General features: G+C 42.4%; 1 protein-coding gene across 1 annotated transcript in view; it reads right to left on the reverse strand.

Moving 5' to 3' along the window:
* The window catches only part of LOC122808415 (F-BAR domain only protein 1-like), a 2,144,012-nt gene that overhangs the window by 402,714 nt on the left and 1,727,134 nt on the right, over positions 1–14,164 (reverse strand). The gene's annotated exons all lie outside the window — the stretch shown is intronic.

Raw genomic sequence — 14,164 nt, forward strand, 5'->3', positions numbered from 1 at the left:
AAGACGTAACTGCTCACTGCCGATCAGTTCAGCTGGAAGACTGACTATAGCAGGTAACTATAATTTGCAGTCAGGTTACAAGTGTTTATGCAATCTCTAGTAGTTCTCTACAGTACCACATTTATCACATATTAATAGCATTCATTGTAATCACCGCAATGGTAGATGGCCACTGAGAGAAAGTTTGGTTGTTACTATGTAATATGTACAAAGTCTGTAACACAGCAGAAATACAAACTGCAGTACACAAAAGTAGTTAAAGCATCTTGTAGATAATATGAACACAAAACTGGCTGTCTATCTAGTATACAGCTCCACAGTACTGAGCAGAGCAAAAGACACTTGCGTTCTGTCCCGAAGGTGCAGAAGAAATGGGGCATCTTAACGAAGTCTACCCTGGGACTAGCAACTGGAGTGGTGGCTGTACATCAGCAGAAAAGAAAAAAATGAAGAAGCTGCAGCTAGTTGAGTGCAGGGGAAAAGAGGAAGGCGCCAAGCGCAGGATCAGCATTTCAAATGGTGCAAGGGATTATGGGAGGGAGGAAAGTGAATAGATCCAGTGACACGGGAAATGTACGGGGATAGAGCGGAGATGGGGAAGGCAGGAAGGTAAAAAATGTGAGAGAGAAGGCAGGGAGGCTGGCCCAGGTCTGTTAGTGTGCTGGGAGAAAGAAAAAAACACACACAAAAAAAAACAATCAAATGGGTAAGTGTACAGAAGACGGTAGTGAGGAAGGTGGTGGACTGGCCCAGGTAACAGTAAATTATAAGAGCCAGAGGAAAAGATAACTCTGGATAAGAACTAAAGGGCGGCAGTATAGGAAATGGAGACTGTTGGGCTCTGAAGTATTAAATAATGTGTATTCTGCAGTTAAAAGGTTTTACAGTTTATAACAAAGTAATAGTGACTGATAGTAGGTTGTGTAGGTTGGAATCAAAAAGGAAAGTGGGTAAGTGTAAAATTGGCTGCAGCACAGATGTTATCAAATGATAGCTTGAAAAGCCGCAGACGTAGCTACAGACCTTGTGTAATGAGCTTTAACAGTATCTGGAAGTGGTCTGTTTCTTGAATTATAAATATAAGGTATACATAGTGCAAGCCATTTAGATAAGGTGACTTTTGTGACTGGCTGACATTTTTTAACAACAGAATAAGCGATAAAGAGATGATCTGATTTTCTAATTTCAGAAATTCTATGTAAGTAGAAACGTAACCGTCTATGAATATCTAAGAGGTGCAGTGAATATTCTCCTTTATTTTGGAAGTTAGGGACAAAAACTGGTAGCCCTATAGATTGGTTGAGGTTACTTTCTGACATAACCTTTGGTAGAAAAGAGGGGTTTAGTGCATAAAGAAACTCTGTCCTTATGAAAAATTAGGTATGGGGGCTTAGCTGACAAAACCTGTAATTCAGAAACTCTTCTGGCTGAAGTAATAGCCAAGTTGAGATCTGGGGGGGGGGGGGTTGGATTTTTATATGCTGGTCTTACCATAGCAGTTCCTTTCAAAAAAGCTTTTACAAAGTCTGTGTGACATAATTCCAGAACCATTATCTCCTATATTTATTTATTTACTATTTATTTAACATTTATTTTACCAGGATAAAATCCGACTGGACAGAAGGTGTCCATTTCAGCGGAGTCCTGGGGAGAAAAGCTCCAAGAAGTTACAGTGTGAATACATAGGTTTTTACAGAGTGACAGTTGATTGCAAATAGGGAGTTGGCTAACATATGATAGAATACTAACATAAAAGGCAAAACCAGTTAAATGCATAACAATCTAATAGTACAAGTCAGGAGATCACATACCTTACAGTACTAGTACAGTAGGTGTATGTAGGTATTCAGGAATAAGTACATATTCACAATATTTGCAAAAATTGTACACTGCACATGGGTGACAGTGTAGAGTGAGCATCAGAAATAGGTACATATTTATATTTACAGACTATTCAATTCACATAGTCGACGGTGTAAAGAGAGCATCAGAGACATTGGGGGTAAGCTGCCTACAGTGGGTTGAGGATTCAGGTGGGATCTTTGCAGCTGCAAAGAGGGTTAGCATAAAGGTATGATTTAAGGAGGTCTTTGAATACGATTGTGCGATTTTGTAGCCTGAGGTTGGGAGGGAGAGTGTTCCATGCTTTTGCAACATCACAGGAGAATAGGGCTTCTCCAGAGCTGTTCTTACATGGATTGACTTTGATCAGGGATTTGTTACTGGATCGTAGTGTCCTGTTAGAGTTGTGGAAATTTAACATGCCTGCTAGGGCAGGGGTTCTGTCAGGCTGGTAAAGAATTTGATGAGCTATGATGAGTTGGTGGCAACGTAGTAAATTTGGAAATTCTAACCAGTGTAGTTTAAGTAGGGATTGGCAGTGATGGGAGTGTGATCTAGCAATGGCTGCGAACCTAGCTATTTTATTGTTGCATATGGAGAGTTTGGTCAGGTCGGTTTTATTAATGTCGGTTAAAACTGGAGTGGCATAAAGTAATGATGACAGGAGATGAGTTCTGGCTATGGTAGTTCTAGACTCTGGGATTAGGAGCTGTTTGCTACAATAGTGACATCCTAGCTTCTTGTGTACTTTAGAGGTAGTTTGGGATATGTGTTTGTTGAATTTAAGTTGCTGATCAATTGTGATGCCTAGGAGTTTTGCCTCGGTTACTGGGGTAATGAGGGTGTTATTGGCCAAGAGAATGGTGAAGGTGGGGTCATTGTGCTTGGTCAGATGGAATAACATTAACTGTGTTTTTTGGGGGTTCGGTTGGTTACTCTTTAGCCAGTTTTCTATTTCAGTAAAGGATTATTGGGCTTTACTTTGTAGAAGATGGACGTTGGATGCTGAGCAGATTAGGGCTGTGTCGTCTGCATACTGAACAATATCGGCTTTAGTGGCTGCTAAGTGGAGATTGTTTGTAAATTTGTTAAAGAGAAGGGGACCTAGGATTGAGCCTTGGGGGACACCACAAGTGATGGGGAGTGGGGGGGGGGATAGGGAGTTGACCCATGTGACAGATTGTGAGTGGTTGCTAGGTAACTACTGAACCAGTGCAGAGTGGGACTGTCAAGGTTGAGTTCAGAGAGCCAAGTAAGGAGTTTATTGTGGGAAATTGTGTTCAATGCCTTGGATAAGTCTAGGAAGGTGGTAGAGACCAGTTTCCCTTGGTTCCTGTGTGAGTTAATGGTATTGTATAAGTTAATTAGAGCAATGGTGGTGCTACGGGATGGTCTAAAACCATGTTGGGTTTGAGATAGTAGGTTGTTGGTTAGTAGGTGGGTAAGGAGTTGGTGGTGGATACACTTTTCGAGAATCTTATATAGGGGTGATAGGATTGCAATGGGACAGTAGTTGGAGAGGGATGATATATGAGGTTTTCCACAAGGAAGGAATGGTGCACTCAGAAATAGATCTATTAATGAGTAGGGAGATGGGATAGGCAATGGTCTTAGATGCAATTTGGAGATATTCAGCTGGTAGGTTGTCAGCAGCGAGAGTGGTTGGTTTGAGTTTTGCTAAGAGTTTTGAATGATAGATGTTTGTACTGGTTTGAGTGAGAAGGGGATGGGATTTAGTTTGGCATTTTGGGGTTTGTGGTTGGCATTCATGAGTTTCATTATGGAAGAGGTAAAATAGTTATTGAAGTTTGTGGCTATGTCACGGTCTGGACCTTCAATGTTTGGTGGTGGTGTAGTGGCTTTTCTGGGTTGGAGGATGTTGTTCACTGCAGCCCAGAATTTCTGTGGGTTGTTACTGTATTTCCTTTGTAAGGTAATTAGTGATTTTGTCTGTCCATCTTGACCTGCTTTTTTGCTTTGTTTCTAACTTCAGAGAAAATTTGTCTAGTTTTGGGTGTTTTGTATTGTCACCATGTTTTCCATGCTTTGTCCCTATCCTTAAGTATGTTCTTAGTGGTTTTCTCTAGCCAGGGATTATTGCGTACCCTAACTGTTTTTAGTGGGGCTAATTGGTTTAGAATTTTTAGGAATATGGAGTATTGTACTGCAGTATCTAGGGGAAGGGTTTTTAGGGGAGCCCAGTTGCAGGATTGTACGGTTTCTGAGAATAGCTCTGAGGGGAAATTATTTCAGGAGTGGGTTTGTAGTAATGAGGGTTGGTTGGAGCATTTCCACATAGTTCCACATAGGTGGGCAGTGTTGGGCTGGTTGGTGAGTATCCAGTCCGGGGTGGATTCCCTTTTGCTGGTCTTGTCAATTCGTGTGGGTGTGTGTATAAGTTTGAAGTTGTATAGGTTTATGTGGTTGGTGACTGTTGGTGAGCGTATACTGTTCCAGTCGATGTTGACATCACCTAGGATTATAGTTTCTTGGGAGAGTGAGTGGGAAGCCCAGTGGAGTATAGATTCTAGGGTATTAAGGTTTTCCCCTGGTGGTATATAGATGGTAAGTAGGTTGATTTACTTGTATTGGTTTAGAAGGAGTTTGGTGAATGGAGTTTCTACATTGTCAAAATTTGTGGTTTCTTTATGAAAGAGGTGGACTTTTAAGTTGAATTTGTAGAGAAGGGCAATGCCACCACCTCTTCTGGCTATTCTATCTAGTCTTAATATGTTAAAGCCAGGTGGGGCAATGGAGTTGTCTTTAATATGGGGTTTAAGCCATGTTTATGTGATGGCTGCTAAATCTGGGTTATATAGAAAGATGGCTGAATGTAATTGTTCTATTTTATTCATAATACTACAAATGTTTATGTTTAGTAGAAGTATGTCAGTGGATTTCTGTTTAAGTGGGGGGTTGGGGCGGCAGTTGAGATGGTCATTGGGCCGGGGCTGGCGTGGATATCCCCTCCTAGTAGTAGCTAAGCTGCTATGTTAGCAATGGTTTTAATGTAGAAAACTGTAAAGAAGTGATATTTGAGGTTAGGGTGTTTCTTGTGCTGTGAGGTGTAATGAACTGGAGAGGCGAGTTGAAGAAGGAAAGGGTGATGGGTGACTGGATGTATGTTTGTAACTATGGAGGTGTTACTTTGGTATGTAGAAAGGTGGGGGATTTCAAACATTGTAGATAGGTGAGTGGGTGGTGATAAGTGGTGCTAGTGGACAATAAGTAGAAGCAGATGGATAAGGAGAGCAGAAGTGTGGGGATGGTATGGTGATGGGAGTGGAGGGTTAGTGGCATAATGTCAGTGAGGTGTATATATTACAGGGATATGGATGGGGGAGGGAAGAAGAGATGTATGTGGTGTAGGGTGTGTTTACAAGTGGGTGGGTTGAGAGGAAGGGGATGGTATCTTAGGTGAGTGTGGGTGTGGCAAGTGAGTCAGGTGATGTGTGGCTGGGATAAATCTATGAGTAGTGAGGGTGGGTGGGAAATGGAGACAGGGTAGGGCAGCGAAGACAGCCTGAGCACAGCGAGGGTGAACGGAGCGGGGCAGAGTAAAAAAACTACAGAGAACAATTTATTGCCTTGCCACGTCCAGGAACAGAAAGACAACATTACAGGTAAGTGAAGAAAAACAGGTATCTTTACAGTCAACTAAGCTATAACAACAACAGACAGTTTAATAAGGAAGTGAAGAGAGTGTCCAACTTGTAAAGTGAGAAATAAAATGACAGGAGGGGAAAAAGGGTATCCAACAGTGTGCATTCCCAGATAAATAGTAGAAAAAAGTGTTCAAGCAACAAAACGGCAGAATAAGCATATACACTGTAAAACCCTTTTTTATGATGTAGAGCAAGCTATCTGGAGCTAATTGTTGTAAAGGGCACTATAGCTGCTTCTTTTAAATGGATACAGACAGCTGTAAATGCAGAACACTAAGTACTAGCTGCTTTAAGAGGTAACAGGCGTGCAGGAAAAGAACAAGGGCCTGTAATAAAGAGAGAGGAAAAATGACACATGGTTAATAACATATACTGTATAAGGAGAAAGTTGAAATAGTGGTTTAAAAGCAGTCAGTAACACAACTGTCTCATGCATCAATATATAAAATCCTATGACCATATAATAGAAATACGCAAGACATTTTGCATTGGTTACAGACAGCTCCATACTCCATAATGTAATATAATGGGAAATGTCAAATTAAAGTACATCTACAACCTAAAAACATCAGTAAAATGGAATGTACAATACACTGATGTATATAGCGGTATTTAACAGAAGCATAACTTGTCTCTCCAGTGCCGCAATACCTTCAAGTGCATAAGACATATTAATAGTGTCAATAAATGAAATGAAACAAGTTCTACTCAGTCATAAAATAGAAGAGATAACTTAAAAACACCACTGTACAGTGCTAACACAATCTCAATACATCCGAAAAACACATGGTGCTGTAGAAATCAACAATATCGCAAGTTTAAGGCTGCAACATATATATGTGTCATAATTAGGCAATACAAACCTATGAAGCACAATTATATCAACATTAGATAGTACAATAGATAACTGCATAAAACCATAGTTTATAAAGTGTTCAAAGAATAATTATACACTAGTATAATCAACATACCTCGTGAGCACACTATAGGAGACGCCAACGGCACCACTGTAGTTTAAAATGGTGCTGATTAAAGACTGGACATTTAACAACTTAAGGTTTGACTGTGATTGGAAAAGAGGCAAGAGGAGGTGGGACTACATTCAGCAGATGAAAACAGGCTGAGTCACACAGTATAGATGCAACAAAAGACAAATAAAAAGGGAAGAAAAAGTTAAAAGGAAATGAATAGAGTATAAGGAGAAGAGAAGGTTGAGCTGACAGAACAACCCAGAGCCAAAAAACGACTACAGAGAACAATCAATTGCCTTGCCACGTCCAGGAACAGAAAGACAACAGTACAGGTAAGTGAAGAAAAACAGGTACCTTTACAGTCAACTAAGCTATAACAACAATAGACAGTTTAATAAGGAAGTGAAGAAAGAGTCAAACTTGTAAACCAAGCAATAATATGACAGGAGGGGAAAAAAGTGTATCCAATAGTATGCATTCCCAGATAAACAGTACAGAAAAGTGTTCAAGCAACAAAATGGCAGAATAAGCACATACATTGTAAAAACCCTTTTTTATATGATGTAGACCAAGCTGTCTGGAGATAATTGTTGTAAAGAGCACTATCGCTGCTTCTTTTAAATGGATACAGACAGCCACAAATGCAGAACACTAAGTACTAGCTGCTTTAAGAGGTAACATGCATGCAAGAAAAGAACAAGGGCCGGGCGAGCACACTACAGGAGATGCCAACTGTAGTTTAAAAACATGGAATATATGGAAGTTAGAAATTGCTGTCAACTCTAATAGTAGCTGCAGCAGCTCATTCATTAAAAAGTTTTGCCAAAAATTCTAGAATAGAATGTATGGGCGCAAAAAAAGGAACCAATCTGATTATTGTTGGCCCATGTAACAAATCTCTGCCATTCACTCCTGTACAGTTTTCGCATGGTCGTTTTATGGGAAGATAAGATGTGTTTCACTGAAGAGGAAACCTGGTGATGAGAGGTACTGGAGCAGCTAAGATGTTAGTTTGAGATTGTTCAGGTTAGGGTGAACCATCCCTGACTGGTGAGTCAGAAGGTCCGGAGCAAGGTCCAGAATTCATGGTTCATCCCAAAGATGAGGCTGAAGAAAGGGGAACCAGATCTCACGAGACCAATAGGGGGCAATCAGGATTATTGTGGTCTCCAACAAACTTGCTTTCTGCAAAAACTTGGGAATTAGGGGATAGGAGGAAAGGCATAAAGAAGTCCCGGAGGCCAATCGGGCCTCCCCCGTAGGAGGGATGAGGGCAAAATAGTTGTTGCATTTGGCATTGTTAGGTGATGCAAACAGATCGTAGCAAGGCGGGCTCCATTTCTGGAAAATCTCTTCCATAACTTTTTGACTGAGGGACCACTCATGTAGCCATAGTATGACCCTACCCAGTTTGTCTGCAATCACGCTGGATTTCCCCAGGATGTGCATTGCTATCAAAAAGTGGTTGGAAGCAGTTGCCCATTCCCAGACCCTCACAGCTTCTCGACAAAGGAGGGTAAGATCTGGTTCCTCCCTGTTTATGTACCAGACTATATATATGTTGTCTGACTGGATTGCTATCATTCCTAGAGGGAGAGTGTCTTGAAATGCTTCCAATGCTAAAATCACCACCCTCATCTCTAGGATGTTTTTGCACAAGTGAGCCTCATGTTCTTGTCAGATTCCTTGGACTGTCTTCTCTAGATAATGCACCCCCCCACCCTATCTGAGAAGCGTCCATGGTCACTGTGGCCTGGGGTTGAGGGGACATGAACTGACAGCCTTGACATACTAGTGGAGAGTAAATCCACCATTGGAGGTCCTTTTTGCAAGCATTGGTTGTCATAACTTTGTGTGACATTTGAAGTTCCATGAGTGGCTATTGTGTGAAAAGTAACCATTGAAGAATTCTCATATGCAGATGAGCTAAGGGAATGAGTAAGACTGACGCAGCCATTTTTCCCAGTACCTGAAGAACTAGTTTTGCAGAGACTCGTGTCTTCCTGATTGTTGTGTCTTTCGGCTTTTTCCCGGTTAAGGGTCGCCACAGAGGAACTCCGGTCCGCTAATGATTGGCAGTAGATTTTTACATGCCAAGTTGCCAGCCCTGATGCACAACCTTCAACGAAGGTATGCTCATTCACACATGTCTCCACACAGAAGACGCTCTAGCTGAGAATCGAACAGGACAACGTTACCGCAGCACCACCACCGCCGTTAATAGTGTGAAATGGCGGAGATAGTCTACTCTGTCTTTTGGGAGTCTTGCTCCTAGTGTAGTTGTGTTTATCTCTGCTCCTATGAAGAGTAAGCTTTGACATGGCTCCACAGCAGATTTTTCGAAGTTTACAGTAATACCTAGGAAGGAACATAGTTGAAGGGTATAGTCCCTGGTTTGTAGCAGAAAATGCCTGGTCAGGGCGGTTATGAGCCAGTAATCCAGATATGGAAACACATGGAATCCTCTGCATCTCAGGTGACCCACCACTACAGCCATACACTTGGTGAACACTCTGGGGGCTGTAGTGAGACCAAAGGGCAGAGCTCGAAACTGGAAGTGACTGTCTCCTAGCCAGAAGCGCAAGAATCTTCTGGATCATCTTTCCATTAGAATGTGGTAGTAAGCATCCTTAAGGTCTACAGAGCACATCCAATTGTCTTTTTCCAGGAATGGAAGTATCGACTTTAGTGACACCATCTGGAACTTGGTCTTTTCTACAGACTTGTTTAAATTGCTAAGGTCCAAAATGGGTCTTCAGTCCACTGTTTTCTTTGGAACTAAAAAAAATCTTGAGTAAGTTCTAGATCCTCTCTGGTCTGTGAGGATTTCTTGGATGACTCTTTCTCTTAGCAACTTTTGGATTCCTAATGTTGCTTGTTCCTTTTGACTGGGTGGAACGGCTGGAACTGACTTGTTTACGGGACAGGGGAAGGAGAAGGGAATTATATATCCTCTGGACATTATGTCCTGCACCCATCTGTCATTTGCTATCTTTTGCCAGGTTTCATGGTGCAGAGATATTAGACCCCTGAATGAATCCAGAGGTGAACAATCAGGTACTCCTTCAGGAGCACTGGAAGGGTCTATCAAAGAATGATTCTTTTGAGCCCTGATTTTGCAGGCCTCCCCTGCTGCGAGGGTGGTATCTTCAACTATTGTTTCCCCCTGTGCATCTAGGTGAACTTTCATCCTGTGTGTCTTGGAAAGATCTCTGAGATTTCCTGAATCACATCTTCCCACTACCTCTTGGATCTCTGGGAAAGGGTCTAGTACGTGTGGAAAAATGTACTCTAACAGCAGATAAGGTATTACCTTCCTGTTCACCTGGTGAGCATTTCTTTTACTTTGGGCCCAAAAAGAGAGGAGCCGTCAAAGGGGGCATTAATGAAGGAATACTTGAAGCATTCCACAAAATCGTGAAGGCACAACCAGGCCTGCCTCCTGACAGAGATGCCTGAACCCACTGTCCTACTCATTCCTTCTGCTGCATATGATATAGGCCTCATGGAAGATTCACGACTGAATTTAGGGTGGCAAGCTGAGTATTGACTTTATCTGCTACCACATCAGCTACAGCTCCTTGGAGGGAGTCTGATAGTTCTTTTAGCAGGTCCCTCTGCAATCTAGTGAAGTGGGGAAGATAATTCAGTGACCACAAGGCAAAGGTCACTGATGAAAAGACATGCTTCCCATACCTATCCATGGTCCTAGAATCCTTATTCGAAGGATGGATAGAAGAGCTGGTCTTGGAAAGCTCCCTTTTAGTGGCCACTGCCACGACCATGGCATCAACTGCTACACGTTTTGTCAAAATGTTCTTGTCCTTAGGGGCTGTAATGTACTTATCTGGGCTTCAAGGAGTAGGCTCTATTGTGTCTGGGGTCTCCAAAACCTTCCGAGACTCAATAAGCTCACTGGAAGAAGGGCTCACCCAGGAGGTTAGAGAGCGAGATCTAAAGGCCTTCAGGTAAACTGACTCCTTGGCCAAAGGGAAGGTGAACTGTCAGTCACCTCTTTGCTTTACGATTTCCAGGATGTCTCCAAAAGAAACATCTTCAGGACGTGACAGTGGGGACCCTTCTGCTTCATCGTGGTTGGTGTCAGATGTGATAGAATCATCTGGGGAAGTCGAGATGCTTCCTCTTGCATGTCCTTTTGCAAGTGACCACCTCAGTGGGATATACTGGGGAGGTTTCGGAAGAGGAGGGAGCCCACTGCTGGACATCCTGAGGCCTTGGGTCTCTAAGGACCTATAGAGAGGGTAGGTGAAATGACAAAGACATCTGGACAGAGCTGGGAGGAAGATCCGAGGGAAACAGTCTCTCAGACTGTGAGGTAGTCAGAACCCTCTTCGTAACTTCAAAGAGAATCCTCCCCTGGTCCAAAGCACTCCCCAGATCCGACAAATAAGCTGTTGGAACCAATGGAACCTCCAGAGCGGAAGATCCAAAGCCGAGGTAGCCAACAAACTCACCAGTGCAAAGGCCCCCAGAGGCAGGGTTGGATCCGGTGAGATCCGAATCAGCCCCATGGACCTGCCCGGAGAGTGTCAGCTCCCAGAGGACTCCTGTTCTGACTGGGTGGAAACACTCAGGGTAGATACCCGATCCAAGGAAGCTACGAGTCCGAGACCTGATACAGACACAAGCTGGATACTGAAATCTTCCAGCTCAGAAACCAAGGAATGAATCAGAGGAGGTGCAGGCACCGAGGGGGAAGACTGTGTCTGATCCATTGCCTTTGAGTTTGGATCCGACAACAATTGGCTAAAGCCAGTGTCTTTAATAGTCTGTCCACTACCCTATCCACATCTTCATCGGACAGACTCCTAGTGGACCGAGTAAAGAGGGTAGGTGACCTGGATCTGGTTAGAAAGGGTGATGGCAGCTGAAAGTGGACTGGTTCCAGGATCGGCTCCTACATCTGAATTCAGATGGTAAGGTCATCTTCAGGGTCGAGGGTTTTTGCTGCTCTGAAGATGCCTTGGATCCAACCTGGGTTGTCTGCTGTAATGTTTCTTTTGAAGACGGCAGTTTGGGAGCTTTCTGCATCAGCTCCAAAAAAGGCTCTTGATTCAGAGGAAGCTTGCTTTTTTGGTTTATCTAGTTTTTCAGACTTTTCAGATTTTGAAGATTCAGGCGATATAGCCTTAGAAAAAAGGGGTCTTAATCAGACTCTTTAAAATAAGTTTGTTTTTACACTCCATCATTGTCCTGTGGTTATAATCATGGCAGCTGGAGTGTAAACACAGAATGTGTGAATCACTGAGGGGCATCTTCTTTCCACATTACTTGAAGCCCAACGGCTTCCCTTCTTGCTTCTGTGACATACCTGAAAGAAAAAGTACAGATGAGGAGGAACACAGCATGCACACACGCACGCACGCACACACACACATACACACACACACACACACACACACACACACACACACACACACACACACACAGACACACACACAGACACACACACACACACACACACACACACACACACAGACACACACACACACACAGACACACACACACACACACACACACACACACACACACACACACACACACACACACACAAAAGCTCAGAAACAGTCCTCTAAATGAAATGGACAAAAACGCCCTTTTTCTTTTTTTTTGTTTACAGTTAGAAAGGGAGAAAGGGTTAGAACATCCTCTAACTAAAACGGATATTCATTAGACATCCTCTAACTTAAAACAGATGCTAACTACTACTAAAGAGAGAAGAAAGACTAACCATCAGTAGCTACAGGTAAAATAAATTACTATTTTAAGATAAAGGTAGTTTCTTTAAGTTTTGGAAAGATATTAAGTAGAAAAAGATTAAACACTTAGCCCAGAGCTCTGCATCCAGCCACTTCACTGCGCACCAAATGAGATCTGAGGAAGCTAGGGGGTTGCATTATGGGTAGAAGAGGCCCACGAACTTTGCTGAAGACCTCGAGCTAGCAAAGTGGCTGAGACAGATTGGATCCGACCCATCAGTGAGAATAAAGGCGAGATTGACAACATCGCATCTAAGCTTAATCAGGAAAGGATACAAAGAATGGTAATTGGGGTTACATTCATGACTAGATGGAAGACACTGTGACCATCTGACTGAAATTATACATATTTTTAAGTAACATTATAATAACTGACAGAGTTCAGAATGGTCTATACAGCTCTTTCCCCTGGTTATAAGGGAATATTTAGATATGCTACACTTACCTAAGTTATCACCTCAACAGGCAGAAGATTGACTGCCCCAGCAACTATACAAGAGCTCCTGGGAAGACCTCTGCAATAGACTGTCTCCTTGTGGATTTTTTGATGATTACTGTGAAGAAAGTGCTAAGGGTCTTAATGGACTGCTTTAATCAAATCCTGAAAGGTAGGGATATACCTGCTACATTGAAAGAAGTAGCTGTTGAAATAATTCCAAAGAAAATGGAAAGACCTGCAGTTACTGTCTTCATACCCACTTCATACACAATTGTGATTATAACCTGGTGACTTCAATACTGACAGTAGGTTAGCAAAGTTTACTTTAAGGTTATCTAATTTCAGCCAATGTTGGGTTTGTGAGAAGACAGCACACTTTAGGCAATATTTTGAAAGCCTATATACTAGTTAGAAATGTAAGTGATTCTGATAAATCAATGCCCCATTTTACTGAGCCTCAACGGCAATAAGGCATCTGACCATGTTGAGTGGCCATATTTGTTTCAGGTAGTGCTAGCACCTGGGCTTCCTAACAGATTAATAGTTGATCTTAATAGAGGCTCGAATGCAAGGGTTAGGATGCACTTAGGTTTAACCAGAGGTTTCACATAGGAGTGCTCCTTGTTACCCATTTTCTTTGCACTTTATTTAGAGCCTCTGGCTAAGGCAATATGCTGCTCACAAATAAGAAGACATAATACTAATGGGCGAAGAGTAGTTACAGGTTTGATACCAAGCAAATGGAGAACAGCCATAGTCATTCTCCAACAAAAATGGGGACAGTCCACAGACCCAGACAAATACAGACCCATTAGTTTGAGCAGCCTCATATGCAAAACCATGGAAAGATTTATCATGGACATAATCAAGAATGGCATAGGAAGCCTCCAAACACTAGACTCATCTGAGTCAGGATTCGTTAAGGGCAGGTCATGCTTACTCAACCCGGTGGACGTTTTTGAAAAGTTCACCAAGGCAATGGATGAAGGTAAAACAATACACATTACATACCTTGACCTGACCAAAGCTTTTGACACACACATCCACTCAGCACTCAGGCACAGTAGAAAAGATTAATAATCTGGGAATAAACATCTACATCATCCCCAGGATTGCCAACTGGCTAACAGACACAACACAGAAGATCACAACAGCAGAAGCTACTTCCACAAAGAGACCAGTCAGCAGTGAAGTCTCCCAGAATTCAGTGCTGGGATCTCTCCCATTTGACAACTTCTCTGAAATAAAAGCCAATACCAAAGGACTCTGGCTGACTAAGTTTGCAAATGACTGCAAGCTAAGAGCAGTCAATGACTTGGCCACCCTGCAGGAAGTTTTGTACTAAACAAATAACTGGTGCCAGAATCATGGACTGAAAATAAATGCCAAAAAAAAAACAAAAAAACAAAAAAGAATTATCGTATCCTCTAGGAAGTCATCTGCCTGGTGAACTACCACAGTGACAAT

This window comes from Protopterus annectens, chromosome 8.part0 (genome assembly GCF_019279795.1).
Source record: "Protopterus annectens isolate FY-2018-M chromosome 8.part0, PAN1.0, whole genome shotgun sequence".
Classification (NCBI taxonomy): domain Eukaryota; kingdom Metazoa; phylum Chordata; order Ceratodontiformes; family Protopteridae; genus Protopterus; species Protopterus annectens.